At 41.6% G+C, this 9001-nt stretch overlaps 1 pseudogene across 1 annotated transcript; it reads right to left on the bottom strand.

The window, feature by feature from the left end:
* Nucleotides 1-7253: 7253 nt before the first annotated feature.
* LOC308552977 (ubiquitin-ribosomal protein eS31 fusion protein-like) lies at nucleotides 7254-7960 on the bottom strand (annotated as a pseudogene). The gene is made up of 2 exons: nucleotides 7592-7960; nucleotides 7254-7360 (listed from the first exon to the last, which is right to left on the bottom strand). The product of its transcript is annotated as a ubiquitin-ribosomal protein eS31 fusion protein-like (transcript).
* Between the last annotated feature and the right edge of the window lie 1041 nt (nucleotides 7961-9001).

The raw sequence follows: 9001 nt of genomic DNA, 5'->3' as shown, positions 1-9001 counted from the left end.
GTGGCCTACATTAGGGACATATTTAGGATGCAAAATTTAAGGAGGCACTCATCTTCGGGTTGTGCAATTGTAGGGTTGGCTAGACTTTCAGTAATGACAACCCCACTTGCATGAGCCTGAGAGTAAGTGCTGTACTTGCCTTGCCCTCTTCCAGGTTCTACCATCCCACCAAGTGGCACAAAAGAAAGCATAGGAAAAAAGAAATTTGTTGTCAGTGCACTGCAGGTTGCAACCGAGTTAAGTCACAAAATCAATTTGTTGAGTGCATTAGTTTGCTAGGGCTGCCATAATGGAACACCACAAGCTGGGTGGCTTAAACAACAGGAATTTATTGTCTCACAGTACTAGAGGTGTTGGAAGAGTTGATCTCTTCAGAGGGCTGTGAGAGAGATCTGTTCTAGGCCCTTCTTCTTGGCTTGTAGATGGTGGTCTTCTTTTTCACATGGTGCTCTCCCTGTGAGTCTATATCCAAATTTCCCCTTTTTTCTAAGGACACCAGTTGGGTTGGATTGGGGCCCAACTTAACCACCTCATTTTAACTTGATTACCTCTGTAAAGACCCTGTCTCCAAATAAGGTCATATTCTGAGGTAATGAGGGTATCTCATATGAATATGAATTTTCAAGGGACATAGGAATTCAACATATTAATATATGAATGCTCAAGAGACACAGTTCAACTCATAACAGTGAACATTGATCATCACTTTTTTTAAAACAAAGTAGAATAGAAAATACCAGAATGCAAACCACAAATAAGTAAGGATAAGTAGTACCTAATTAAACTTGTTTGTTTTATATATGTATCTGAGTTCTAAGTCTTGATGTAAAAGACATTTTAGTGCAGGTTGTGATTTTTTTTTTTTTTATCCTTACCCAAGGATATTTTTTCCATTGCTTTTCAGAGAGAGTGGAAGGGAGAGAGAGAGAGAGAGAAACATCAATGTGAGAGAGACACACCAACTGGTTGCCTTCCACCTGCACACCAACCAGGGCTGGGCATCGAGCCTGCAACCGAGGTATGTGCCCTTTGCCAGAATTGAACCTGGGACTCTTTAGTTCATGGGCCAATGCTCTAACCACTGAGCCAAACCGACTAGAGCAGGTTGTGATTAGTTTAAAGCATCATTTGGATGTTGGTTACCACCACAAATCACTTTGCATTGCCTTTTCATTATTTTACAGGTACATCCTTCTTCTCTGACAAGAACATAAGCTCCTGAAGGACAGGGGATCATATCATCCTGTAAACACTGCCGTGTAGCTAGAGAAGATGACGTTTTTTCTTGCTAGTAAATATAAGGACTACCATTTACTGAGTGTTTACTGTGTACCTGACACTGGGCTAAATGTTTTACATACACTCTCTTACATAAGGACTAAACTTAGCGATGGATTGATGGCAGAAGCTCAGTACATTTCACAGACAAGATGAGTTGGGTGCTATGTTCAGGAGCCCTGGGCAGCAGGCTGGGATTTGGGGAGGATTGAGGGGAAAAAAGAAAAGGTTACCAAAGTGTGGGAAGCAGCTGTGGGCCCCTAGCCAGTTCTGTCTCTCAGACCTTGGCCATTGTCCCAAAATTTCCATCCACCTGATACCAACCCACTACCTAGATTAGAGGAAACAGAAGCCCTTGATTGGAAACTCCCCCAGTTTCCCGCTCCCTGCCAGTAGACATGATCGTCAGCATCCGTGCCCTCCCTCAGGCTCAGAGGAGGAGAGGGTATCTGTGTCCCTGCCCCTGCCTAAGGTATGTTCCCCCACCTGTGCTCAGGGCCTCTCTCTTCTGCTTCCCCAAGCACTGTTCCATTCATTGTGCACTTGATCATCCAAACCTGCAACCTCTCATTTCTAATTATTACAGTGTTTTACCTTCAGCATTTAAACATGTTCCCATCTCTTTAAAAAGTATAATCAAACCGATAGCAAGCAAACAAATCTAATCCAACCAAAATCTGTGTCCAGTTAATTCAACAAAAATTTGTTGGGTTGCCCGGCCGGGCGTGGCTCAGCGGTTAAGCGCCGACCTAGGATCTAGGCGATCAGCGTTCGATTCCCGGTCAGGGCACATGCCCAGGTTGCGGGCTGCAGCCGATCAATGACTCTCTCATTATTGGTGTTTCTATCTCTCTCTCTCCCTCTCCTTTCCTCTCTCTGAAATCAATAAAGATATATTTAAAAAAAAAATTACAAAAAAAAAAATTTGTTGGGTGTCTGTTCTTAGGCTCTTAAAGCAGAGAGTGGGAGTCCAATTAGTTAACAAACTGATACTCCAGGATAATTGGGGCTTTAACTCCCGTGAAGCACAGGTGCTGAGAGTACATAGGAGGGGCACCCAGACTAGGTTGAGGATAGGGGAGACCAGGGAGGTCTTTCTGGAGGAGGTGATGCCCAAACTAAACCTTGAAGGAAAAATAAGAGTTATTTAGGCAAAGAACAAAAGTTAAACCAGGAAGAGGGCATATGCAAAAGCACGGATACTATGGGAGCATGGTACCTTCTGGAAATGGGTAGTAGTTTGGAATAGGGAGCATTAGAGGATTTAGGGCAGGTGAGTAATATGACCGAATTTAGTAGCGAGAGTACCCTAGCAGTAGTGTAGAGGAGGGATTTAAGGTGTAAGTCTGAAAAGAGGAGAACAATTCAGATGGAGGAGACCATTTAGTGGAGAAATAGAGGTGAAACAGTGTGGAACAGAGGCTGGTTTAAGAAGAGAGGTAAAGATATGCGGAGCCAGTGGGTAAGGACAGAATAGTCAAGGAACTCGAAGTCTCAATAGAGCTAAAGGCCAGCCTTCCTGGGAGCGAGGGGGAGAAAGAGCCAGAGGGCTGGAATGCAGTGGTCAGAGACAAGGGGCTGAGATTTCAGTCCAGCTCTCCTGAAAGGGTGTGGTACAGGTTGTGACTACTGGAGTGAATGGTTATGGCGAAGTGGAGGTGAGTCCTTGGAGCTGAGGAGGGCAAGGAACCTGCATGAATGTTAAAGCCATTTAGCTTTGCAAAAGACCTGAAGGGAGAGACAGTAAGTCAGATGCCAAAGTCTTCAGGAGTGTGGGAAAGTGAGCAGGACATCAGTGGATGACAGCAAAAATAATAACTAAGATTTAGTGAGGGTTTATGTATTACTTCAATTCCTACTTTAAAAACATCTAAGCTCTGTAGATTTTATCTTACAATACTATGAGATAGAACTATGTGTCCAACACAGTAGCCACTAAACATATGTGGCTATTTAATTTTAATTTAAAAATTCAGTTTCTCAGAGGTACTAGCCACATTTCAAATGATCAATAGTCATATATGGCTAATGGCTACTATATTAGCACAGACATGAGACATTTCCGTCATCACAGAAAGTTCTATTGGATAGTGCTGATAACTCTCATTTTACAGACGAGTAGATTGCAGTGTGGAAAGCTTAAGTAACCCATCCGAGGCCAAAGAGCTGACAAGTAAACTGGAATTTTAATCCAGTTAGTCTGGCAGAAGCACTGTTGCCCTTAAGCTGCATGCTACGCATATTCTCAATGGAAGGGGAAATAGCTGGCCCTTATAAAGGAAGAGGAATTTATATGACTATCAGGGCAAGCTCCAATGGCGCCTACTTAGCAGCAAGCCTTTCTCCCTTGTAGGCAAAGTCTGGATTTTGTACAAGTGTTCCCCTCCCGTGCAGTCAGGGGATGAATCTCATTGGTCTAGTCAATCACAGTATTTCCATTCCCCCAGCCAATAGGACCTTAGGGGGCTCTTGGGAAAAATTTTGTTCTTCAATGGCGAGTCCACACCTGAGACTGGAACAGCTGCAACCATGTTGCAACTGTGAAGAGAGATACCATCAACCAGCCCTCTAACTAGCACTGTAATTACTGTCACCTCTCTTTCTCTTCTCTGTACAGCCAAGCTTCTTGAAAAGTTATTCATACTCACTGTCTTCCCTCCCTCACTTCCTCAGTATATTGCCAGATGGCCATTGTCTCCACCAGTCCAATGAAACTGTTCTGACCCATGTCACACATGTCCTCCTAGGTGTCAAGAACGATGACCTGCCCCTGACCTTTTCTCACTGGACTCTCAGCAATATTCCACAGTTAGCCCCGCTTGAGTAAGCTCTACCCCCATTGGTTTTCATGATTCCTCTCTCCTGGTCTTCCTCCTACCTCTCTGGGTGCTCCTTCTTAGTCTCTTGTCTTCACAGGTGACTCTTCTGTGTAATTTCATCCACACCCAAGGCTGAAGCATCTCAGGGGCAAAGCAATGTAATATGGTGGTTAAAACCATGGCTTCTGGGGTCAGGCCACACGGGTTCAAATCCTTCCCCCACCACTTGATTGTTGTATGACATCCAAATCCCTATCAAAATGTAGATTGTGCCCTGGCTGGTATGGCTCAGTTGGTTGTGCATTGTCCAGTGCGCCAAAGGGTTGCTGATTGATTCACAGTCAGGGAACATTGATTCACAGTCTGGGCTGTGGGCTCGATCCCCGGTAGGGGATGTGCAGAAGGCAACTGATGGATGTTTCTCCCTCACATTGATGTTTCTCTTTCTCCCTCTCTCCCTTCCTCTCTCTCTAAAAATCAATAGCCCTGGCTGGTTTTGCTCAATGGTTAGAGCGTCGGGCCAAGGACGGAAGGGTCCCTGGTTCGATTCTGGACAAGGGCATTTACCTTAGTTGCAGGCTCGATCCCTGCCCCAGTCAGGGCGAGTGCTGGAGGCAACCAGTCAGTGTCTCTCTCATATCAATGATTCTCTCTCTCTCTCTCTCTCTCTCCCTTCCACTTTCTCTGAAAAGCAATGGAAAAAATATCCTTGGGTGAGGATTTAAAAATAAATAAATAAATAAATAAATAAAAAATAAATAAATAAAAATCAATTAAAACAATTTTTTAAAAAAAGAAAAAATGTAGATTATCCTCGTCACCCTCCCCCCCAGGAGAGCCACTGTTCTGATTTTTTTCCACTGTAGATCACTTTTGCCTGCTTGAGAATTCATATAAATGGAGTAAAACAGGATGTGGTTTTATGTCTGGCTTCTTTTACTGAGTGTTTTGAGATTCATCCATGCTGTTGTGTATATCCATAGTTTGTCCATTTATATTTTATTACTAAGTAGTATCCCATTGCAGAGATATGCCACAATTTGTTTGTCCTTTCTTTTTCTTTTTTTTTTAATCCTCACCTGAGGGTATGGTTTTGTTTTTGTTTTTTTTAAAATATATCTTTATTCATTTCAGAGAAAGGAAGGGAGGGGGAGAGAGTTGAAACATCAATGATGAGAGAGTCATCATTCATCGGCTGCCTCATGCAAGCCCCCGACTCGATATCGAACCCCGAACCTGGGCATGTGCCCTGACCAGGAATCGAACCACCATCTCCTGGATCCTAGGTCAATGCTTAACTGTTTGAGCAACGCCTGACTGGGCAAGGGTATGGTTTTTAAAACTGATTTTTAGAGAGAGAGAAATGGAGAGCGAGAGAAACATCGATGTGAGAGAAACATAGATCGGTTACCTCCAGAAGGTGCCCTGACCAGGAATCGAACCTGCAATCTTTTGGTATATGGGAGGATGCTCCATCTAACCAATCCACCCTGCCAGGGCTATTCTTTTTTTCTTAATGATAGACGCCTGGGTTGTAGCCAGTTTTTTACTATTATGAAGAAAATACTATGAACATTCTTCTTCCAATCTTTATGTATATATACAGGGGTAGGCAAAAGCAGGCTTACGGTTGTTCATGTAGAAAAAGACATGCAAGTTATGATAATTACAATAGTTTTATTAACTCTGTTTTGCGTACTCACAACTGTAAACCTACTTTTGCCCTCACCTGTACATTTTAATTTCTCTTGAATAACTAAGAGTATAATTGCTGGTTCATAGGGAAGATATATGCTTAGTTTTATAAGGAACTGCTATATATTGTTCCAAATAGTATATTTTACATTCCCAACACTGTATAAGAGTTCCAGTAGCTGTACATTCTTACTAACATTTGGTATTGTCAGTTATTTAAAGTTTAACCATTTTGGTGAGTTGGAGAATTATCTCATTGTGGTTTAACTTGCATATTCTTGATGGCTAAAGATATTGAATACTTTTCATTGGCTTATTGGCCATTTATATATGTTATTTTGTGAAGTATCTGCTCATATCTTTTGTCCATTTTTTTATTAAATTGGATTGTTTTTTTATTGCCATGTTATAGGAAATTTATATATATATAAAATACCAGTCTTTTGTCAGATCAGTATTTTGCTTACCTTTTTGGCTTTATTTTCTTAACGGTGTCTTTTGATGAGCAAAAGTTTTAAGTTTTAATGTTTCTTTTATGAATTTTTTTCTTTTATGATTATTGCTTTCTATGACTTAAGAAAGTTTTGCCTACCTCCAAGTCATGAAGATATTTTGTTTTCACTTAAAAGCTTTATGATGCTAGCTTTTATAGCTTAGATCTATGATCCATTTTGAATTAATTTTTGCATATGGTGTGAGGTAGGGGTTAAGGTTCACTTATTTCTCCTAGATGGCTATTCAGTTGTTTCAGCACCATTTGTTGAAAAGACATTCCTTTCTCCAGTGTATTGCTTTGACACCTTTGTCAAAAATCAAGTTACCTTTAAGTGTGAGTCTATTTCTGATCCTCTGTTTGGTTCCATGGATGTCGATACTTATGCCAATACCACACTGTCTTGATTACTGTAGCTTATAAGTCTTTTTTCCTTTTTTTAAATTAAACTTATTGGGATGACAATGATTAACATGAACATATAGGTTTCAGGTGTGGGTTAAGTCTTGAAGTTAAGTGAAGTGTAAGTCCTCCAGTTTTTCTTAGCATTGGGATTTTAAAAGCTCCCCAGGAGCCTAATGTGCAGCCCAAACTTGAGAACTTTGAGACCATTCTAATGTGAGCCAAAGTTTCCAGACCCAGCTTTCTCTGTCCCTATCCTCTAGGGCAACATGATAAACCAATTAGTAAACTTGATCCTACCTCCTTTGTCTGGAATCCTCTTCCTCTCCAGCTTTATGGCTGATGCATTAAGGACTTCATCAATTTTTCACCTGGCTCCCCACTACTTCTAGGAAAAAAAGTCTAACTCCTTAGTGTGGCTAAAATCGCCCTTTGTAATAAGGCTCCCTAATTCTTCATCAATTACCCTCCCCAATAAGTACCTTAAACTTCAGTCATATTAGTTGTTCCTCAAATGTTTTTTTAAAAAAAATGTTAGTTGATGTCTTTTTATAACCCATATACAATTACTTGTCTCCTGGTTTGTTGAAGCAATAGGTCAGAGATTTGCCACAACAATGTCTGTCAAAGTGGCTGGTCATAAAATTCCAGCACCGCGCCCAACCAGGCGTGGCTCAGCGGTTGAGCGTTGACCTAAGATCTAGGCGATTGGGGTTTGATTCCCCGTCAGGGCACATGCCCAGGTTGCGGGCTCGATCCCCAGTCGGGGGTGTGCAGGAGGCAGCCGATTAATGACTCTCTCATCATTGATGTTTCTATCTCTCTCTTTCTCTCCCTCTCCTTTCCTCTCTCTGAAATCAATAAAGATATATATATTTTTTAAAAATTCCAGCACCTCATTCACCTGAAGGGCACTCCTGACAAAGTCGGCTGATTTTTGCCATCTCATTCACCTTATAGTATTTCAGGGCAGCCAGCTTAAACTTTTCTCTTATGCTCATTCTCCTTGGGAGTGGTGTAAGACTTCTTCCTTTTCTTAGCACCACCATGAAGTCTCAACACAAGATGAAGAGTGGACTCCTTTTGAATATTATGGTCAGACAAAGTACATCCATCTTCCAGTTGCTTGCTAGCAAAGATCAGTCTTTGCTGATCAGGAAGAATTCCTTCCTTATCCTGGATCTTGGCCTTTACATTTTCTATTGTATCCAAGGGTTCAACCTCGAGAGTGATGGTCTTCCTTCCTCTCAAGGGTTTTCAAGAAAAACTGCATCTTGGTGGTGGTTCCACCACAGATGGTGGGTCAGAAAACTTCCTCAAGTGTTTTAAACTTCCTCATGCCTCCATGCTTTTGTCCAATAGCCTAAAACACTTTCCTCCTGTCATTTCTTCCTTCTCTTTCAACGTGTAGTCTGGTATCATCTACACTGCTGTGCTTTGACCCTGGTTCCCATGGCCATCTGTACTTGCCTTTATCATAGACACTAAGGTCCTGTGTAATAACTGTCAGTCTTCTTGTTGCACAACTCCACTAATCTATATGCTTACCGAAGTCTGAGACTATGTGTTTCCATCTCTTGTCCCTAGTGCCCACCAATGTGTTTGGCACATATGAGATACCTAATAAATGTTTATTAAATGTTTGAAAACTGGGCTCCAATCTGCATTGTGATTTGAGGCAAATTTCCTTAATCTCTTTGAGCCTCTATTTCCACATCTACAAACTAGAAATAACACTTATGCCACAAGGTGGCTATATAAGACTCAAGTGAGCTAATCCATGTAAAATCCATTGCTTGACTTGGTACATGGTAAGCACTAAATAAATCTTGGTCTCTTCCCACCTTCCACCAAACCCTTCAGAAACACCCTTCCTATTTACACTTCTTTATCTGACCAGTAGGTGGTGTCAGTCTCTGGTCTGACATTCAATCCCAGAGCAGCCCTCTTAATGCTCCAATCCCAGTGCCTGTTACACTCAGACAAGAAAAGATGTTTAATGATTTGCTGGGAGGTCCAAAAAAATAAGATATCTTCTCCCATACTAACTTCTTTGCCTACTGTCACCATTCTAGGTGTCCTGATTATGGATTGCAGAGAATTCCTCTTTGACTTCCCACTATTTTGGTTATAATTCCAACCCAACGATTTGAAGATGTAAAATGCTTCTTAACAATAGAAGTGGGGGAAAGAGAAGAAGCTGAGGCAGAAAGGGATTTCATAATGAGGGCTATAGGAGACATACGGAGAAGATGCTTACAGTCTCATCCTATTTGAAAGGAATTAATTATGATTATCTCTTCCACCAGCACAG

Source organism: Miniopterus schreibersii (genome assembly GCF_964146895.1).
Source record: "Miniopterus schreibersii genome assembly, chromosome: 2".
Classification (NCBI taxonomy): domain Eukaryota; kingdom Metazoa; phylum Chordata; class Mammalia; order Chiroptera; family Miniopteridae; genus Miniopterus; species Miniopterus schreibersii.
The sequence above is the reverse complement of the archived record's forward strand: the minus strand, read 5'-3'. Positions and strand labels throughout refer to the sequence as shown.